Raw genomic sequence first — 22,077 nt, forward strand, 5'->3', positions numbered from 1 at the left:
GGATATTGTCAATGCAAAGTAATATAACAAGTGCAATATGCAAGTATGTAGGAATCAATGCACAGTTCACACAAGTGTTTGCTTCTTGAGGTGGAGAGAGATAGGTGAACTGACTCAACAATAAAAGTAAAAGAAAGGCCCTTCGCAGAGGGAAGCATCGATTGCTATATTTGTGCTAGAGCTTTGATTTTGAAAACATATAGAGAGCATAAAAGTAAAGTTTTGAGAGGTGTTTGTTGTTGTCAACGAATGGCAATGGGTACTCTAACCCCCTTGCCAGACAAACCTTCAAAGAGCGGCTCCCATTTTATTTTATTTTTGTGTGGCACTCCTTCCAACCTTTCTTTCACAAACCATGGCTAACCGAATCCTCGGGTGCCTGCCAACAATCTCATACCATGAAGGAGTGCCTTTTTATTTTAGTTTTATTATGATGACACTCCTCCCCACCTTTGCTTTCTCAAGCCATGGCTAACCGAATCCTTCGGGTGCCGTCCAACAATCACATACCATGGAGGAGTGTCTATTTTTTTGTTAATTAATTTGTGATTGGGAATCCCATTGCCAGCTCTTTTTGCAAAATTATTGGATAAGCGGATGAAGCCACTAGTCCATTGGTGAAAGTTGCCCAACAAGATTGAAAGATAAACACCACATACTTCCTCATGAGCTATAAAACATTGACACAAATCAGAGGTAATAAATTTTGAATTGTTTAAAGGTAGCACTCAAGCAATTTACTTTGGAATGGCGGAGAAATACCATGTAGTAGGTAGGTATGGTGGACACAAATGGCATAGTGGTTGGCTCAAGGATTTTGGATGCATGAGAAGTATTCCCTCTCGATACAAGGCTTAGGCTAGCAAGGTTATTTGAAACAAGCACAAGGATGAAGCGGTACAGCAAAACTTACATAAAAGACATATTGTAAACATTATAAGACTCTACACCGTTGAAAGGATCGTATGCCGCACCTAGAGGGGGGGTGAATAGGTGCTAACCAATTTTTAGTTCTTTTTCAATTTAGGCTTGACACAAAGGTAAATTTTCTAGATATGCAACTAAGTGAATTTACCTATATGACAAGGCAAACAACTAAGTAAGATATATCTAAGCAATATAAGAGATAGAATAGGATAGAGGTAACCGAGAGTGGAGCACGCGATGACACGGAGATGATTCCCGTAGTTCCCTTCCTTTGCAAGAAGGTACGTCTACGTTTGGAGGAGTGTGGTTGCTACGAAAGCCAAACCAACAGCCACGAAGGTTTCACTCAGATCTCCGGTGAGCAACGCCACGAAGGCCTAGCCCACTTCCACTAAGGGATTTCCTCGAGGCGGAAACCAGGCCTTTACAAGGTTCTTTGGGGCACACATCCACAACCGAATTGGAGGCTCCCAAATCTGTTACAACACAACAATCAACAACAATACATCAACACAAATCAACTAGGGAACCAAATAGGAACACTAGCATGAGATCCCTCAAACAAGAGAGGGGGAAATGAGAATCGCTTCGGTGAGGATGTAGATCGGTGTCTTCTCCTTCGAATCTCCAAAGATCAAGAGCTTTGGTTGGGGGAGGAAGGAGATCTTGCAAATCTTGTGTTCTTGAGGTGGCTCTAATGGAGGTGAGGCTTGGCAGATTTCTTGTGCAATGATTGAGCAAGGAGCAAGGTAGAAGAAGGGGGGTATAAATACCCCTCTCCAAATCCAGCCGTTGAGCCTTCTGGGGGGCCGGATAATCCGGTCTAAGTAAGGGCCGGATAATCCGCCCCCCCCCCCCCGGAAAATCCGGCCTCAGGGACAAAACCGGGTAAATATCCGGCCAAATGTTCGGCCCCTGTCCAGAGCTGCTTTTCTTCTGGTCCTTAACCGATTTCGAGGGGCCCGGATATTTTGGAAATATCCGGCCCGGATAATCCGGCCCTGGGACAAATCCGGGCAAATATCCGGGCAAATGTCCGGCCCCTATACTGAGCTGCTTTTTTTCTGGTCCTTAGTCGATTTCGAGGGGCCCGGATATTCTGGAAATATCCGGCCCGGATAATCCGGCCCTGGGACAAATCCGGGCAAATATCCGGGCAAATGTCCGGCCCCTATACTGAGTCGCACTTCCTCAAGTCCTTAGCCGAAAAACTGGGGGCCGGATATTTTGGAAATAGCCGGCCCAGATTATCCGGCCTGATGATCTTTTTGCTGCTTCTTTTTGGCAGAACTGACCACATCCAACACACATACAAATGTATCTATATAATCCCTGTACCACTTAAACAAACATTAGTGTATCACATACATTGACATCAAACACACAAAACATAATATGAGAGATGTTCTTTCAATCTCCCCCTTTTTGGTGTTTGATGACAATATGCGGATTTGCAAGAGAATCACTATAGAGACAAGCATGATGGCAAACCATAGAGGCACCCCCCCTACATGTGTGCATATAAGTAATTTGCATTTGAATACAAATACACAGCACATAGGAGCGAAGTGCCTCAACACAAGAGGTATCCAACATGAGCTCTAACAAGAGACATAGACATATATGAAGTTGAGATAGGATGCTAGAAATCATACCCATGTGTAGATATATAATACGGAGATATAGCATCACACATAATATAATAGCCTTGATCTGAACATATAGAAATCCGAAAACCATAACAATGTCTCACACCACATAGCACATAGTTTTAAACGAAACACAAGGGAACACAAGCAAGCCAAGAGTTCAAATAAGAGGGAACACAATCAATAAAAGAGTGATAAACGCATATGCTTGTGCCCAAACCATGCAAATCCCCGAGAGAGTTCCTAATAGAACACTTCTCCCCCTTTGGCATCGAGACGCCAAAAAGGGGACAAGCGCGATGCTACTCGCCCCAAGGAGATCACTCGGAGCCATCTTCATCATCGGACTGGTACGCCGCTTCTTCTTCTCCTTCTTCTTCTTCATCAGTGTCCGGGGCCTCCGGAGAGTTGCGAGTGTAGTTGGCCCTCTGAATGCAGTCCTCAAGATCATTCCAGGGAACCTGTGAAGAATGCCACCCACTGTAACCTGGGTGAACTGGAGGCTGAGGTGGAGGACCTTGCTCACCACTGAGCTTATGAAGAATGACCGCCTGAGTATGCTGAATCTCAGAACGTTCACGGCTGGCTGCATAGTTCTCCTTATGGATCTCAATGTTCATGCATAGAATGTGACGCTGAAACCAACTGAGCTTCTTCACTTGTTTCTTCATGGCAGGAAGATCAGCATGGCGAGCAGGAGCAAAACCACTAGAACGAGCATCTCCCATAAAGGAGTCAGGAGCGGGTGCAGCACGAGGAGCCGACTTAAGCTTGTAGGCTTTCTTGACAGTGTGCTTCACCAATGGAAAACGGCTCAAGTCTTCATCCATAGACACGGAGTTGTTGATGAGGAGCTGGATATATGGTGCATAAGGTATGGTGGTCCAGGAGACCATAGCATCATGAATCTCATGAAAGATGAAGTCCATGACATCAAGAGAGTAGTCACGTTCCTCATCAGGATCACGAGCACACTTAAGACTAAGATGCATAAGATCCACAAGAGCTCCCCGGAGTGCATCATTGTTTCCACCACTTGGAGCAATGGTGGCTCGAAAGAAACGGAGCAACTGACCATAGATGTGAAGCAGCCCCGTGGTAGAACCAACTACTCCAGAAGAGGTATAGAGATCAAACAGCACATTCTTATCTGTCTTCTGAGGACCATGGAGAGTACGGCCTCCTCCTTCAGGAAGCCCAAGAATAGAGGCAAACCGGCGCAGGGTTGCGTGACAGTGAGTGGAGCCAGACATCCATTCCATAGTGTGCTCCGCATCTTTCCTGATGGCCAAAGTAGCAAAGAACTGCTTCATCAACTCTGGACTATAGTCACATTGAATCTTCATCAAATCCTGTAAGCCCATCCTACCAGTCACCCAGATGGCATCTTCAAAATGATTATTTTCAGCCAGAAGCTCCACATTGATTGCTTGCATGGGTAGCACTTTCTTCATGGGCTCATAGATATCCTTATAGATGAACTCTTGCTGCATGCACCAGAATTTCCTGCCCTCTGTCTCTTCATCCCTTGGGAGTTCTTCATACCAGTTCTTCATACGGAGTGCTGCATAAGAGACAATGTCCATAGTCTTGTAGTTCTGCCTCCATTCCTTGTTCTTTTGTCTTGATGCGGTGGACTTGCGAGGGGCATTCTGTGCAAACTCATCACTCGACTGGTCACGCCTTGGGCGTCTCCGACCCCGAGAACCACTACCTGTGAACAGCAAAGATGGATAGCAAAGAGAAGATAACGCTCATAAGTCATGTATGGTACAACAATGTACTCTACAAGCATACTATAAGTTGGTACAAGTCTAGACAAGAGAGATTGAATCAAAACTGCAGTGGCGATGAAGCTCCAAGCCGGATAATCCGGTGTCCCCGGGGGGCGGATAATCCGGCCTGACCGGATAATCCGGTCTTCACGGGGGCCGGATAATCCGGCCCTGCGAATCTAGCAGATTTTGCAATCAAAAACTTGTCTACGACTAGATCGGCTCATAGCATGCAAGAGGAGTATACTACACATGATTTGGAACAACTAGACACCAATTCCACCAAGAAAATAGCACATATAAAACACAACATCTAGGGTTAGAGATTGTGAATCATACCCACATCCATTGTGGAAACCGCTTGGAGGAGAAGGTAGCTAGGGAGGAGAGGCACCCGATCCACCCAAAAACTCCGAGAGGGAGCGGACGGAGTGTCTCCGGCGAGGAGGAGGAGTTCCGGCGACCTTGAGAGGAGAGATAGGAGAGAGAGGCGCGTGGGGGGTGGTGTGAACCGTTTGCCCCCCGCGGCCTCGTCCTCAGCCCTTTCATGATCTGCCCAGGCCGGATAATCCGGCCCTAGTTTAGGGCGGATAATCCGGCCGGGCCGGATTTTCCGGGTCGCCAAGGGGCCGGATTATCCGGTTTTCTGGAATTTCCAGAACACCGGAAATCCTGCCTATCTTTAGTTGGTTATTTGCATAAACTCATATGTGATGCAATAATGTATCGCGTCACATATAGGAAGCATATTTACCAATAAGATGTGGCAACCTAGATCATCCGACCGAAAATCCTCAAACTCCAAGTTTTTACCAAACATGACAAATGAGCAAGATGGAAGTGGCTTATAGGAGAGAGTAGGCTTAGGTTTAGAAGATACAAACTGTTAATGGTACATGATCACTCAAGTTTGCAAGATATGAGCAAATAAGGCCAAACTAGAGTGATTTCCCATAAGAACATGGAGTTGTCAAATAAAAGGCGATAAGATCCAAATAACTCCAACTCTTCACAAAGAAGAGTGTGGTGGCCTAGGCCACCATATATGAGTGTTGTGGCATGGCACCGCGAAGATATATCTTGGGTCCAAGCCACTACTCATCATTGAAGCTCACATATCAACATATGATATAAAGAGAATGATTTCTTAATGTTGGCATTATGGGGGGAGGGATAGCTCAATAATTTAAACCACACTCCCCCTATTTCCATGCCCACATCTAAACCAAATAAAGTTTTTAGACGAAGGTGTGTTTGCAAGATGGTCAAGCTATACTCCTTGAATCAATGATATTTAGCTCATTCCTCAAATAAGTGAACCTTGCTTCATCAAGAGGCTTCGTGAATATATCGGCAAGTTGATCTTTGGTAGGAACATAGATAAGCTCAATATCACCACGGGCAACATGATCCCTAATGAAATGATTCCGGATCTCAATATGTTTCGTTCTTGAATGTTGCACCGGATTATAGGCAATCTTGATGGCACTTTCATTGTCACATAATAGAGGCACTTTGTCACAAATGACACCGTATTCCTTTAAAGTTTGCCTCATCCATAACAATTGAGTGCATCCACTTGCGGCGGCAACATATTCGGCTTCGGCGGTGGAGAGAGATATACAATTTTGCTTCTTAGATGACCAACACACCAAGGACCTACCAAGAAATTGGCAAGCCCCGGAGGTTGATTTCCTATCATCCTTGTCTCCCGCCCAATCCGCATCGGTGTACCCATTGAGAATAAAACTTGAGCCTTTGGGGTACCAAATACCATATCTTGGGGTATCAACCAAATATCGAAAGATTCTCTTGAGAGCTATCATGTGGCTCTCCTTAGGAGAAGCTTGATACCTTGCACACACACCAACACTTAACACTATGTCCGGTCTAGATGCACAAAGGTAAAGCAAGGATCCAATCATGGAGCGATATACCTTTTGATCCACCTCTTTACCATTGGGATCAAGTGCAAGATGACATTTGGTAACCATAGGAGTGGCAACACCTTTCATCTCGGTCATCTTGAACCTCTTGAGCATGTCTTGGAGATATTTTGCTTGGTTGATGAAGGTTCCTCCTCTCAATTGCTTGATCTCAAAACCAAGGAAGAACTTCATCTCTCCCATCATAGACATCTCAAACCTATCGGTCATAAGCTTTGAGAATTCATCATTGAAAGCTTTGTTAGTAGAGCCAAAGATAATATCATCAACATATAATTGGCAAACGAAAAGCTCCCCATTGACCCTCTTAGTAAAAAGAGTGGGATCGATTAGCCCAACATCAAACCCACGGTCTACCAATAATTCCTTAAGGTGCTCATACCAAGCTCTAGGAGCTTGTTTGAGACCATAAAGAGCTTTATCAAGCTTGTAGACATGGTTAGGGAAGTTGAGATCCTCGAACCCCGGGGGTTGCTTAACATAAACCTCTTCATGCAAAGGACCATTAAGAAATGCACTTTTAACATCCATTTGTTGTAACTTAAAGTTATGATGCGATGCATAAGCAAGAAGGATACGGATGGACTCAAGGCGAGCCACGGGAGCATAGGTTTCTCCAAAGTCAATTCCCTCAACTTGAGAGAACCCTTGAGCCACCAATCTTTCCTTGTTCCTCACAACATTTCCAAACTCATCTTGCTTGTTCTTGAATATCCATTTGGTGCCAATAACATTGCGGCATCCCTTTGGCTTCTCTACTAAGGTCCACACATTGTTGCGCTTGAAGTTGTTGAGTTTTTCATGCATAGCTTCCAACCAATCCGAATCTTCAAGGGCTTCAAATACTTTCTTGGGTTCCACTAAGGAGATATAAGCATGATGATTGCTAAAGTTGGCCAATTGCCTTCTTGTGGAAACCTTTGCCCTTATATCACCAAGAACCTTATCATGAGTGTGATCACGAAGCTCAAGGTTCCTTTCTCTTCTTGCTAGACGACGGGCCTCGATCTCCTCCTTGGTTCTTCTTGGCCTTGGAGGTATCACTTGATCAACTTGATCTTTTGGGTCCCCGTCTTGACCTTCAACTTGAGCAACTTCAATTTCTTGAGAATGCTCAACCTCATGTGCTTGATCTTGGACATCATTTGGTGCGGAGCAAATATCCAATGGATACTTGTCGGAGCCATCATGAATTCTTGGTTGATCTTGACCTTGATCTTGTCCTTGATCTTGTCCTTGATCTTGCACACAAGAGGGAGAGTTTTGTTCTTGTTCTTGGGTTGGTGCATCATTTGCTTCACTTGATGGGGTTTGTTGATGTTGAGAAGATGAGGGCTCCACCGTGGTAGAGCATAGTCCTTCCCGAGATGCCACACCGTGTCCCTCAATGGGGCGGAAAAATCCCACACCCATTCTTACTATGGCATCTTGAGGTATTTCATCACCTGCACAAACATCAACTTGCCCCACTTGGGAGCCATCATTTTCTTCGAACCTCACACTACGAGATTCAATGATAATCCCGGAGGCTATATCAAAGATTCTATAAGTGTGAGACTCGGCACCGTAACCAACAAATATACCCTCCAAAGCTTTAGGAGCAAATTTAGATAAACGAACCCCTTTGATTTTGTAGAAACACTTACACCCGAACACCTTGAAGTATGAGATATTAGGCTTGTTCCCGGTGAGTATTTAATATGGAGTCTTGTTCAAGCCCTTGCGGAGATAGAGTCGGTTGGAGGAGTGACAAGCAGTATGGCTTCGGCCCAAAAGTTATAGCGGGATTTATACTCCGCCATCATAGACCTTGCCATATCCATAAGAGTCCGGTTCTTCCTCTCCGCAACACCATTTTGTTGAGGGGTGTAAGCAGCGGAATATTGATGGCGAATCCCCTCATCACTAAGAAAATCATTGAGTGTGTAGTTCTTGAACTCGGAGCCGTTGTCACTTCTTATTGCCATAATGAGGAGGTTGTGTTGGCGTTGCACCTCGGTAGCAAAGTCAATGAATATTTGTTGAGTCTCATCTTTCGTCTTGAGAAATTAGACCCAAGTGTATCTTGAGTAGTCATCGACAATCACCAAGCAATGTTTCTTCGCACCAAGACTTGCATGAGTAACGGGACCAAAGAGATCCACATGAAGGAGCTCCAAGATCCTCTTGGAAGAGATAATGGTCTTGCTTGGATGCGGAGAGTCATGCATTTTGCCTTCAACACAAGCCCTACAAACACGATCTTTGGCAAAAGACACATTTTCCATTAGTCCCACAATATGGTTCCCCTTGTGAAGACTTTGCAAAGTTCTCATGTTGACATGGGCTAGGCGGCGATGCCACAACCAACCCACGTCCTCCTTTCCGAATAGGCACATCGCACTTGTCGTGGTGGTCCCCGAAAAGTCCACCACATACAAGTTGTGTTCGCGATACCCAACGAATGCGACTTTTAGAGTCTTGCTCCACAAGAGGACCACAATATCATTATCAATAAAGACGGCGAAACCCATCTTGCCAAGGGAGGAAACGGAAAGCAAATTGTAACCAAGGGTTTTGACAAGCATGACATCCACAAGAGTAATGTTGTGTGCAACCACAACCTTGCCAAAACCCAATACCTCGGATGTAGAATTATCGCCAAAGGAGACGGTGATATGATTTATGTTTGGCCTCAACTCCTTGACGAGGTTCTTGCCGCCAGTCATATGACTTGTACATCCACTATCAAGTACCCATTTTGAACCTCCGGCGGCATAGTCCTACATGAGATCAATTCTTGGATTTAGGTACCCATTTTTCAATGGGTCCTCTTTTGTTAGCAACAAGGGTCTTTGGGACCCAAATAGACCAAGCAACATAACCATCATATGGACCAACATATTTAGCATAAACATCACCATAATAATCTTTAAAGAGAACATAGTGAGGGTTATCTATTCCCGCACCATCATCATTAATGGTTTTGCCCTTTCGGGTTTCACCATTAGCTTTCTCATGTGCGGGCTTAGCCTTTTTCTTGTTTGCATTCTTAGCCTTGGTATTAAAACCAAGTCCCTCCTTCCCATTGTTTGACCTTTGCTTACTCAAAAGATCATCCAAGGAAAGTTTACTTTGGGGAGAGGAGGCCTTAGCAAGTTCATCTTTCAACCTAGCATTTTCCTCAATAATATTTGCATGTTCACATGAAGGAGTAGAGGTACTAGGTATGTCATATGAAGCAAGCCTAATTTGAAGTTGCTCATAAGACTCGGAGAGGAGAGAGTATTCACTCTTCAAGGCTTTGTGAGCCTTGTCTAGTTCATCTAGATCCTTCACAAGTTTCTCACGATCAACACCAAATTTGGCCTTTTCCTTTATAAGCACTTTAGTCTTAGATCTAGCAAGATCTCTAGCTTTAGTGAGCTTGTTAAGTTTATCTTGAGGTTCTTCAAGATTTTCTAGTCTCTCTTCAAGAGATGCTATAGTTTCTTGACATTCCTCAAGAGCATTTTTAAGAGCATGTATTTCTAGAGAGTCTTCTCTCTCTATTTGGCACTTTTTCTCAAGAGTATCATTTAGTTGAGCTATATGAACCATGAGACTTGAAACATGCTTCTTAGTGTTACCTTTTAGGTTACTAATGAAATCATCAAACTCTAGCATTTCTTGTTTCACTTTTAGACTAGCGGGGTCAACCCCTAGATCATTAGAAATGTTAGGCGTAGAGGGGTTGGGAGATGATACCTCGGAAGATTTAGCCATGAGGCAACTTTCTTCCTCCACATGAATGACCTCATTGGGAGATTCACTTGTTGATGAAGAGTTAGTAGAGAGGGAGGCAAGGGCAACCAATCCATTTGAGGTTGCATCTTCTTCATCATCAACATCTTCATCTCCGGAGGTATACTCTTCTTGAGTTGATAGCACAATAGATGTGTCCAAGGTGGACCTTGCCATGAAGCAATGTGCATTCTTGCGTTGAGGGTTCTCATTGGGTGAATCAAAGAGAGATGAAGAGGGAATGTTGGTGGTGACAATGGCGGCCACTTCTCTTGAGCTTTCCTCTTCATCATCACTAGCACTTTCAATCTCATCGGAAGAATATTCTTCATTAGCCACTAGCACAATCCTTGAGGGCCTTTTGCCCTTCTTGTTCTTGTTATATAATTTATTGTTGGGGGGCTTTGAATATTTGCCCTTTGAGTCTTTGCTCTTGTCCTTGGGGATGAGCCTTCCACCATGAGTCTCCCTATTCTCATAGGGACATTCGGCAATGAAATGGCGCTTGTCATTGCAATTGTAGCAAGATCTTGTTCTTGGGCCCGAGCTTGAGGGATCCCTTGAGTTGTTTCTCTTGATGTTGTCCTCCTTGGCCTTGGAAGGATCAATCCAAAAGGTGTTTGCATGGAACGCCATGTGGTCATGGTAGTGGTGTGATGTCTACTTTCCCCCTCCTTTCCTGTAGACAGTGTTGGGCCTCCAAGAGCAGAGGTTTGTAGAACAACAGCAAGTTTTCCCTTAAGTGGATCACCCAAGGTTTATCGAACTCAGGGAGGAAGAGGTCAAAGATATCCCTCTCATGCAACCCTGCAACCACAAAGCAAGAAGTCTCTTGTGTCCCCAACACACCAAATAGGTGCACTAGTTCGGCGAAGAGATAGTGAAATACAGGTGGTATGAATATATATGAGCAGTAACAACGGTGCCAGAAAATAGCTTGCTGGCGTGTAGTTGATGGTGGTAGTATTGCAGCAGTAGTAACACAGTGAAACAGTAACAAGCAGTAGTAACTCAGCAGTATTTAGGAACAAGGCCTAGGGATTACACTTTCACTAGTGGACACTCTCAACATTGATCACATAACAGAATAGATAAATGCATACTCTACACTCTTGTTGGATGATGAACGCATTGCGTAGGATTACACGAACCCTCAATGCCGGAGTTAACAAGCTCCACAATTTGTTCATATTTAAGTAACCTTATAGTGTAAGATAGATCAAAAGACTAAACCAAGTACTAACATAGCATGCACACTGTCACCTTCATGCATATGTAGGAGGAATAGATCACATCAATATTATCATAGCAATAGTTAACTTCGCAATCTACAAGAGATCATGATCATAGCATAAACCAAGTACTAACACGGTGCACACACTGTCACCTTTACACACGTGCAGGAGGAATAGAACTACTTTAATAACATTGCTAGAGTAGCACATAGATAAATTATGATACAAACTCATATGAATCTCAATCATGTAAAGCAGCTCATGAGATTATTGTATTGAGGTACATAGGAGAGAGATGAACCACATAGCTACCGGTACAGCCCCGAGCCTCGATGGAGAACTACTCCCTCCTCATGGGAGCAGCAGCGGTGATGAAGATGGCGGTGGAGATGGCAGCGGTGTCGATGGAGAAGCCTTCCGGGGGCACTTCCCCGCTCCGGCAGCGTGCCGGAACAGAGACTCCTGTCCCCCAGATCTTGGCCTCGCGATGGCAGCGGCTCTGGAAGGTTTCTGTGGTTTTCGTCGAACGTCTCAGGGTTTTCGATCCAGGGGCTTTAAATAGGCGAAGAGGCGGCGCAGGAGGGTCGAAGGGGCGACGACACCATAGGGCGGCGCGGCCAGGGCCTGGGTCGCGCCGGCCTATGGTCTGGGGGCCCAGTGCCCCCCCTCTGGTCCTTCCCGGGTGTTCTGGATGCTTCCGGTGAAAATAGGAACTTGGGCGTTGATTTCGTCCGATTCCGAGAATATTTCGTTACTAGGATTTCTGAAACCAAAAACAGCAGAAAACAGGAACTGGCACTTCGGCATCTTGTTAATAGGTTAGTTCCAGAAAATGCACGAATATGACATAAAGTGTGCATAAAACATGTAGATAACATCAATAATGTGGCATGGAACATAAGAAATTATCGATACGTCGGAGACGTATCAGCATCCCCAAGCTTAGTTCTGCTCGTCCCGAGCAGGTAAAACGATAACACAGATAATTTCTGGAGTGACATGCCATCATAACCTTGATCATACTATTTGTAAAGCATATGTAGTGAATGCAGCGATCAAAACAATGTATATGACATGAGTAAACAAGTGAATCATATAGCAAAGACTTTTCATGAATAGCACTTCAAGACAAGCATCAATAAGTCTTGCATAAGAGTTAACTCATAAAGCAATAATTCATAGTAAAAGCATTGAAGCAACACAAAGGAAGATTAAGTTTCAGCGGTTGCTTTCAACTTGTAACATGTATATCTCATGGATATTGTCAACATAGAGTAATATAATAAGTGCAATAAGCAAATATGTAGGAATCAATGCACAGTTCACACAAGTGTTTGCTTCTTGAGGTGGAGAGAAATAGGTGAACTGACTCAACATTGAAAGTAAAAGAATGGTCCTTCATAGAGGAAAAGCATCGATTGCTATATTTGTGCTAGAGCTTTGATTTTGAAAACATATAGAGAGCAATAAAAGTAAAATTTTGAGAGGTGTTTGTTGTTGTGAACGAATGGTAGTGGGCACTCTAACCCCCTTGCCAGACAAACCTTCAAAGAGCGGCTCCCATTTTATTTTATTTTGGGTGGCACTCCTTCCAACCTTTCTTTCACAAACCATGGCTAACCGAATCCTCGGGTGCCTGCCAACAATCTCATACCATGAAGGAGTGCCTTTTTATTTTAGTTTTATTATGATGATGACACTCCTCCCAACCTTTGCTTACACAAGCCATGGCTAACCGAATCCTTCGGGTGCCGTCCAACAATCACATACCATGGAGGAGTGTCTATTTTTGTTAATTAATTTGGGACTGGGAATCCCATTGCCAGCTCTTTTTGCAAAATTATTGGATAAGCGGATGAAGCCACTAGTCCATTGGTGAAAGTTGCCCAACAAGATTGAAAGATAAACACCACATACTTCCTCATGAGCTATAAAACATTGACACAAATCAGAGGTGATAAATTTTGAATTGTTTAAAGGTAGCACTCAAGCAATATACTTTGGAATGGCGTAGAATACCATGTAGTAGGTAGGTATGGTGGACACAAATGGCATAGTGGTTGGCTCAAGTATTTTGGATGCATGAGAAGTATTCCCTCTCGATACAAGGTTTAGGCTAGCAAGGTTTATTTGAAACAAACACAAGGATGAACCGGTGCAGCAAAACTCACATAAAAGACATATTGTAAACATTATAAGACTCTACACCGTCTTCCTTGTTGTTCAAACTCAATACTAGAAATTATCTAGACCTTAGAGAAACCAAATATGCAAACCAAATTTTAGCATGCTCTATGTATTTCTTCATTAATGGGTGCAAAGTATATGATGCAAGAGCTTAAACATGAGCACAACAATTGCCAAGTATCACATTACCCAAGACATTTTAGCAATTACTACATGTATTATTTTCCAATTCCAACCATATAACAATTTAACGAAGAAGAAACTTCGCCATGAATACTAAAAGCTAAGAACACATGTGTTCATATGCAACAGCGGAGCGTGTCTCTCTCCCACACAAGCATGATGTAATCCAATTTATTCAAACACAAACAAAAACAAAAACAAACAGACGCTCCAAGCAAAGCACATAAGATGTGATGGAATAAAAATATAGTTTCAGGGGAGGAACCTGATAATGTTGTCGATGAAGAAGGGGATGCCTTGGGCATCCCCAAGCTTAGACGCTTGAGTCTTCTTGATATATGCAGGGGTGAACCACCGGGGCATCCCCAAGCTTAGAGATTTCACTCTTCTTGATCATAGTATATCATCCTCCTCTCTTGATCCTTGAAAACTTCCTCCACACCAAACTCGAAACAACTCATTAGAGGGTTAGTGCACAATAAAAATTAACATATTCAGAGGTGACACAATCATTCTTAACACTTCTGGACATTGCATAATGCTACTGGACATTAGTGGATCAAAGAAATTCATCCAACATAGCAAAAGAGGCAATGCGAAATAAAAGGCAGAATCTGTCAAAACAGAACAGTTCGTATTGACGAATTTTAAAATGGCACCAGACTTGCTCAAATGAAAATGCTCAAATTGAATGAAAGTTGCGTACATATCTGAGGATCATGCACGTAAATTGGCTTAATTTTCTGAGCTACCTACAGAGAGGTGGACCCAGATTCGTGACAGCAAAGAAATCTGGAACTGCGCAGTAATCCAAATCTAGTACTTACTTTTCTATCAACGGCTTTACTTGGCACAACAAAACACAAAACTAAGATAAGGAGAGGTTGCTACAGTAGTAAACAACTTCCAAGACACAAATATAAAACAAAGTACTGTAGCAAAATAACACATGGGTTATCTCCCAAGAAGTTCTTTTCTTTATAGCCATTAAGATGGGCTCAGCAGTTTTGATGATGCACTCGCAAGAAATAGTAGTTGAAGCAAAAGAGAGCATCAAAAGGCAAATTCAAAACACATTTAAGTCTAACATGCTTCCTATGCATAGGAATCTTGTAAATAAACAAGTTCATGAAGAGCAAAGTAACAAGCATAGGAAGATAAAACAAGTGTATCTTGAAAAATTTCAGCACATAGAGAGGTGTTTTAATAACATGAAAATTTCTACAACCATATTTTCCTCTCTCATAATAACTTTCAGTAGCAACATGAGCAAACTCAACAATATAACTATCACATAAAGCATTCTTATCATGAGTCTCATGCATAAAATAATTACTCTCCACATAAGCATAATCAATTTTATTAGTACTAGTGGGAGCAAATTCAACAAAGTAGCTATCATTATTATTCTCATCATCAAATATAGGAGGCATATTGTAATCATAATCAAATTCATCCTCCATAACAGGTGGTAACAAAAGACTACTATCATTATAATCATCATAAATAGGAGGCAAAGTATCATCAAAGAAAATTTTCTCCTCAATGCTTGGGGGACTAAAAAGATCATGAAAACCAGCTTCCCCAAGCTTAGAACTTTCTATATCATTATCAACAATGGTGTTCAAAGCGTTCATACTAATATCATTGCTACTAGCATGCAAATAAGATTCCATAGGTTTTTTAATTTTCGCATTAAACCATTCATGTCTTGACTCAGGAAATAGAATAAAAAGCTCACAGATGTTTTCCATTATGCCTTACTAGTGTAAACAAGAAACAAAAAGTTGCAATTGCAGGATCTAAAGGAAATAGCTTCGAGTACTTACAATGGCGGAAAATAGCTTGGTAGCCGAGGTCCGGAGTGTGAGTACCTTTTACCTTTCCTCCCCGGCAAGAACGGCGCTTAAAAGTGCTTGATGTCTACTTTCCCCCTCCTTTCCTGTAGACAGTGTTGGGCCTCCAAGAGCAGAGGTTTGTAGAACAGCAGCAAGTTTTCCCTTAAGTGGATCACCCAAGGTTTATCGAACTCAGGGAGGAAGAGGTCAAAGATATCCCTCTCATGCAACCCTGCAACCACAAAGCAAGAAGTCTCTTGTGTCCCCAACACACCAAATAGGTGCACTAGTTCGGCGAAGAGATAGTGAAATACAGGTGGTATGAATATATATGAGCAAGAACAACGGTGCTTAAAAATAGCTTGCTGGCGTGTAGTTGATGGTGGTAGTATTGCAGCAGTAGTAACACGCTGAAACAAACAATGCGGTAGTAACTCAGCAGTATTTAGGAACAAGGCCTAGGGATTACACTTTCACTAGTGGACACTCTCAACATTGATCACATAACAGAATAGATAAATGCATACTCTACACTCTTGTTGGATGATGAACGCATTGCGTAGGATTACACGAACCCTCAATGCCGGAGTTAACAAGCTCCACAATTTGTTCATATTTAAGTAACCTTATAGTGTAAGATAGATCAAAAGACTAAACCAAGTACTAACATAGCATGCACACTGTCACCTTCATGCATATGTAGGAGGAATAGATCACATCAATATTATCATAGCAATAGTTAACTTCGCAATCTACAAGAGATCATGATCATAGCATAAACCAAGTACTAACACGGTGCACACACTGTCACCTTTACACACGTGCAGGAGGAATAGAACTACTTTAATAACATTGCTAGAGTAGCACATAGATAAATTGTGATACAAACTCATATGAATCTCAATCATGTAAAGCAGCTCATGAGATTATTGTATTGAGGTACATAGGAGAGAGATGAACCACATAGCTACCGGTACAGCCCCGAGCCTCGATGGAGAACTACTCCCTCCTCATGGGAGCAGCAGCGGTGATGAAGATGGCGGTGGAGATGGCAGCGGTGTCGATGGAGAAGCTTTCCGGGGGCACTTCCCCGCTCCGGCAGCGTGCCGGAACAGAGACTCCTGTCCCCCAGATCTTGGCCTCGCGATGGCGGCGGCTCTGGAAGGTTTCTGTGGTTTTCGTCGAACGTCTCAGGGTTTTCGATCCAGGGGCTTTAAATAGGCGAAGAGGCGGCGCAGGAGGGTCGAAGGGGCGACGTCACCATAGGGCGGCGCGGCCAGGGCCTGGGCCGCGCCGGCCTATGGTCTGGGGGCCCAGTGCCCCCCCTCTGGTCCTTCCCGGGTGTTCTGGATGCTTCCGGTGAAAATAGGAACTTGGGCATTGATTTCGTCCGATTCCGAGAATATTTCGTTACTAGGATTTCTGAAACCAAAAACAGCAGAAAACAGGAACTGGCACTTCGGCATCTTGTTAATAGGTTAGTTCCAGAAAATGCACGAATATGACATAAAGTGTGCATAAAACATGTAGATAACATCAATAATGTGGCATGGAACATAAGAAATTATCGATACGTCGGAGACGTATCATGGTGTTCCAAGTCTTCCGGATAGGTCATGCTCCAAGATGCCCTATAAGATTCTTGAGGAATCACTTCTTGCACGGGGTTGACCACCAAGGCAATCTTGGACCCTTTTGTCATCCCAATGGCACGATTGCGGGAATCATGAGAGTTTTGCTCAAGCACCTTGAGAGCTTGCATCCCGTGCACGGCTTGTTGAGAGGTGAGAGAGGCATAGCATTCTCTTTCGACAAGAGTCTTGATATCAATAGGCTCAAACGGCATCATGCACTCAACGTACTTCTCCTTGATCCAAGAGTCATTAATGTGAGTGGCTCCAACATTCCGGAAGGAGCCGACAACGGTGAGAAGTCTTCCATACATGTCTTCATGATCTTCATCCGGTAGCCTCATGAATCCTTCGGCTTTATTCCGAAGAGCATTATACTTGTTCCTTCTTGTGCTCTCACTTCCAATGCAACTCGCGGCCAAACCATCCCAAGCATCCTTGGCGGTGGTGAAATGCCGAACACGAGACAACTCCTTTGTCCCCACAACAGTTTGAATCATGTGCAAGGCGGTGTTGTTGAGTTGACTATCAACCGCTTCTCTTCTAGTCAACTTGTCGGGGTTGTAAGGCTTGAAGCCTTCCACGATGATTCTCCAAAGCTCATTGGAGGCACTGCGAACATGAGAGCTAAACTCAAATTTCCAAGTATCGTAATCATTAACGGAAAACTTAGGTGGGTCGCCCCGGATGTTTATATGAGGATGGGGAACCGGTATATCGGGTGATTGGAAAGGTGGAGGTACTCGATTGTAGCTCTCACTTCCACTAGTTCCCTTGGGAGATGCAATGGGGGGTTTGATAGTGTTTAAGTTATCACCATCCATGGGTGTGGTAGCGGAGGGTAATACCGAAGTATCACCCTCTACAACCGCATCCGTGACATTAACCTCTATGGTGGGAGCCACGGGACGGGGAGGAGTCAAAAGCTCGGAAATCATTTTTCTCATGCTTTCCATTTGAGCATCCATGGATGACCTCAACGAATTGATATCATCCATGGTGACCGTCCTAGCCTCCCCTTCCGTAGGTCCATCGTCCGGCATACCCTTAGGCGGTTAAGCCCGAAATAAGAGCCGAGGCTCTGATACCAATTGAAAGGATCGTATGCCGCACCTAGAGGGGGGGTGAATAGGTGCTAACCAATTTTTAGTTCTTTTTCAATTTAGGCTTGACACAAAGGTAAATTCTCTAGATATGCAACTAAGTGAATTTACCTATATGACAAGGCAAACAACTAAGCAAGATATATCTAAGCAATATAAGAGATAGAATAGGATAGAGGTAACCGAGAGTGGAGCACGCGATGACACGGAGATGATTCCCGTAGTTCCCTTCCTTTGCAAGAAGGTACGTCTACGTTTGGAGGAGTGTGGTTGCTACGAAAGCCAAACCAACAGCCACGAAGGCTTCACTCAGATCTCCGGTGAGCAACGCCACGAAGGCCTAGCCCACTTCCACTAAGGGATTTCCTCGAGGCGGAAACCGGGCCTTTACAAGGTTCTTGGGGCACACATCCACAACCGAATTGGAGGCTCCCAAATCTGTTACAACACAACAATCAACAACAATACATCAACACAAATCAACTAGGGAACCAAATAGGAACACTAGCATGAGATCCCTCAAACAAGAGAGGGGGAAATGAGAATCGCTTCGGTGAGGATGTAGATCAGTGTCTTCTCCTTCGAATCTCCAAAGATCAAGAGCTTTGGTTGGGGGAGGAAGGAGATTTTGCAAATCTTGTGTTCTTGAGGTGGCTCTAATGGAGGTGAGGCTTGGCAGATTTCTTGTGCAATGATTGAGCAAGGAGCAAGGTAGAAGAAGGGGGGGTATAAATACCCCTCTCCAAATCCAGCCATTGAGCCTTTTGGGGGGCCGGATAATCCGGTCTAAGTAAGGGCCGGATAATCCGGCCCCCCGGAAAATCCGGCCTCAGGGACAAAACCGGGTAAATATCCGGCCAAATGTCCGGCCCCTGTCCAGAGCAGCTTTTCTTCTGGTCCTTAGCCGATTTCGAGGGGCCCGGATATTTTGGAAATATCCGGCCCGGATAATCCGGCCCTGGGACAAATTCGGGCAAATATCCGGGCAAATGTCCGGCCCCAATACTGAGCTGCTTTTCTTCTGGTCCTTAGTCGATTTCGAGGGGCCCGGATGTTCTGGAAATATCCGGCCCGGATAATCCGGCCCTGGGACAAATCCGGCCAAATATCCGGCAAATGTCCGGCCCCTATACTGAGTCGCACTTCCTCAAGTCCTTAGCCGAAAAACTGGGGGCCGGATATTTTGGAAATATCCGGCCCGGATTATCCGGCCTGATGATCTTTTTGCTGCTTCTTTTTGGCAGAACTGACCACATCCAACACACATACAAATGTATCTATATAATCCCTGTACCACTTAAACAAACATTAGTGTATCACATACATTGACATCAAACACACAAAACATAATATGAGAGATGTTCTTTCAACCGTCTTCCTTGTTATTCAAACTCTTTACTAGAAATTATCTAGACCTTAGAGAGACCAATTATGCAAACCAAATTTTAGCAAGCTCTATGTATTTCTTCATTAATAGGTGCAAAGTATATGATGCAAGAGCTTAACCATGAGCACAACAATTGCCAAGTATCAAATTATCCAAGACATTTTACCCATTACTACATGTAGCATTTTCCGTTTCCAACCATATAACAATTTAACGAAGCAAATTCAACCTTCACCATGAATATTATGAGTAAAGCCTAAGGACATATTTGTCCATATGCAACAGCGGAGCGTGTCTCTCTCCCACACAAAGAATGCTAGGATCCATTTTATTCAAACAAAACAAAAACAAAAACAAACAGACGCTCCAAGCAAAGTGCATAAGATGTGATGGAATAAAAATATAGTTTCACTAGAGGAACCTGATAATGTTGTCGATGAAGAAGGGAATGCCTTGGGCATCCCCAAGCTTAGACGCTTGAGTCTTCTTGAAATATGCAGGGGTGAACCACCGGGGCATCCCCAAGCTTAGAGCTTTCACTCTCCTTGATCATATTGTATCATCCTCCTCTCTTGATCCTTGAAAACTTCCTCCACACAAAACTCAAAACAACTCATTAGAGGGTTAGTGCACAATCAAAATTCACATGTTCAGAGGTGACATAATCATTCTTAACACTTCTGGACATTGCACAAAGCTACTGAAAGTCAATGGAATCGAAAAATCCATCAAGCATAGCAAAATAGGCAATGCGAAATAAAAGGCAGAATCTGTCAAAACAGAACAGTTCGTAAAGACGAATTTCTAAGAGGCACCAGACTTGCTCAAATGAAAATTCTCAAATTTAATTAAAGTTGCGTACATATCTGAGGATCACTCACGTAAATTGGCATAATTTTCTGAGTTACCTACAGAGAATTAGGCCCAGATTCGTGAAAGCAAAGAAATCTGTTTCTGCGCAGTAATCCAAATCTAGTATGAACCTTACTATCAACGACTTTACTTGGCACAACAATGCACAAAACTAAGATAAGGAGAGGTTGTTACAGTAGTAACAACTTCCAAGACTCAAATATAAAATAAAGGTGCAGTAGTAAAAACATGGGTTGTCTCCCATAAGCGCTTTTCTTTAACGCCTTTCAGCTAGGCGCAGAAAGTGTGTATCAAGTATTATCAAGAGGTGATGCATCTACAGTGGGGTTTGGAGTTTTCTCAACTATGCATTGTATCTTATCTATGTAAGTTTCAGAGGCTCCCTTTTCATTACCCTTAGGCTTGCTACTCTCATCAAACAAATTTTCAGGAACAATCCAATCAAAATTCTTTTCTAGTGCCTCGCACATTCCCAAGAGCTTGCAAGGTATTGATGTTTTAATATCCCCCTCATAATTAACTTTATTAGTGTACTTTTGTCTATCTTTTTCCATCTTTTCAAGGGTGCTAGCAAAGTTTGTATAAGAGCCAAGCAAATTATATTTAGTAAAGACCTTTCTAGCTTCTCTTGCTACATCACCAAATTCTTTAAGAAGGGTTTCTAGGACAAAATCTTTCTTTTCTCCTTCTTCCATATCACTTAGTGTAAGGAACATATGCTGCATTACGGGGTTGAGGTTAACAAATCTAGCTTCTAACATGTGTACTAAAGAAGCAGCAGCAATTTCATAAGTAGGAGCAAGTTCTACCAGGTGTCTATCTTCAAAATCTTCAACCGTACTAATATGAGTGAAAAAATCTTCTATATTATCTTTCCCGAGGATAGACCCTCGGCCTACCGGTACATCCTTAAGAATAAACTTAGGAGGAAACATGATGAAATAAGTAAAGCAAATGCAAGTAACTAAATTTTTTTTTGTTTTTAATCTGGAGAATGCAAACAAGACAGTAAATAAAGTAAAGCTAGCAACTAATTTTTTTGTATTTTGATATAATGCAGCAAACAAAGTAGTAAATAAAATAAAGCAAGACAAAAACAAAGTAAAGAGATTGGAATGTGGAGACTCCCCTTGCAGCGTGTCTTGATCTCCCCGGCAACGGCGCCAGAAAATCTGCTTGATACGCGTACATCACGCGTCCGTTGGGAACCCCAAGAGGAAGGTGTGATGCGTACAGCGGCAAGTTTTCCCTCAGTAAGAAACCAAGGTTTATCGAACCAGTAGGAGCCAAGAAGCACGTTGAAGGTTGATGGCGGCGAGATGTAGTGCGGCACAACACCAGGGATTCCGGCGCCAACGTGGAACCTGCACAACACAACCAAAGTACTTTGCCCCAACGAAACAGTGAGGTTGTCAATCTCACCGGCTTGCTGTAACAAAGGATTAGATGTATAGTGTGGATGATGATTGTTTGCAGAAAACAGTAGAACAAGTATTGCAGTAGATTGTATTCGATTAAAAGAATGGACCGGGGTCCATAGTTCACTAGAGGTGTCTCTCCCATAAGATAAATAGCATGTTG

This window comes from Lolium perenne, chromosome 1, assembly GCF_019359855.2.
Source record: "Lolium perenne isolate Kyuss_39 chromosome 1, Kyuss_2.0, whole genome shotgun sequence".
NCBI classification, from domain to species: Eukaryota; Viridiplantae; Streptophyta; class Magnoliopsida; order Poales; family Poaceae; genus Lolium; species Lolium perenne.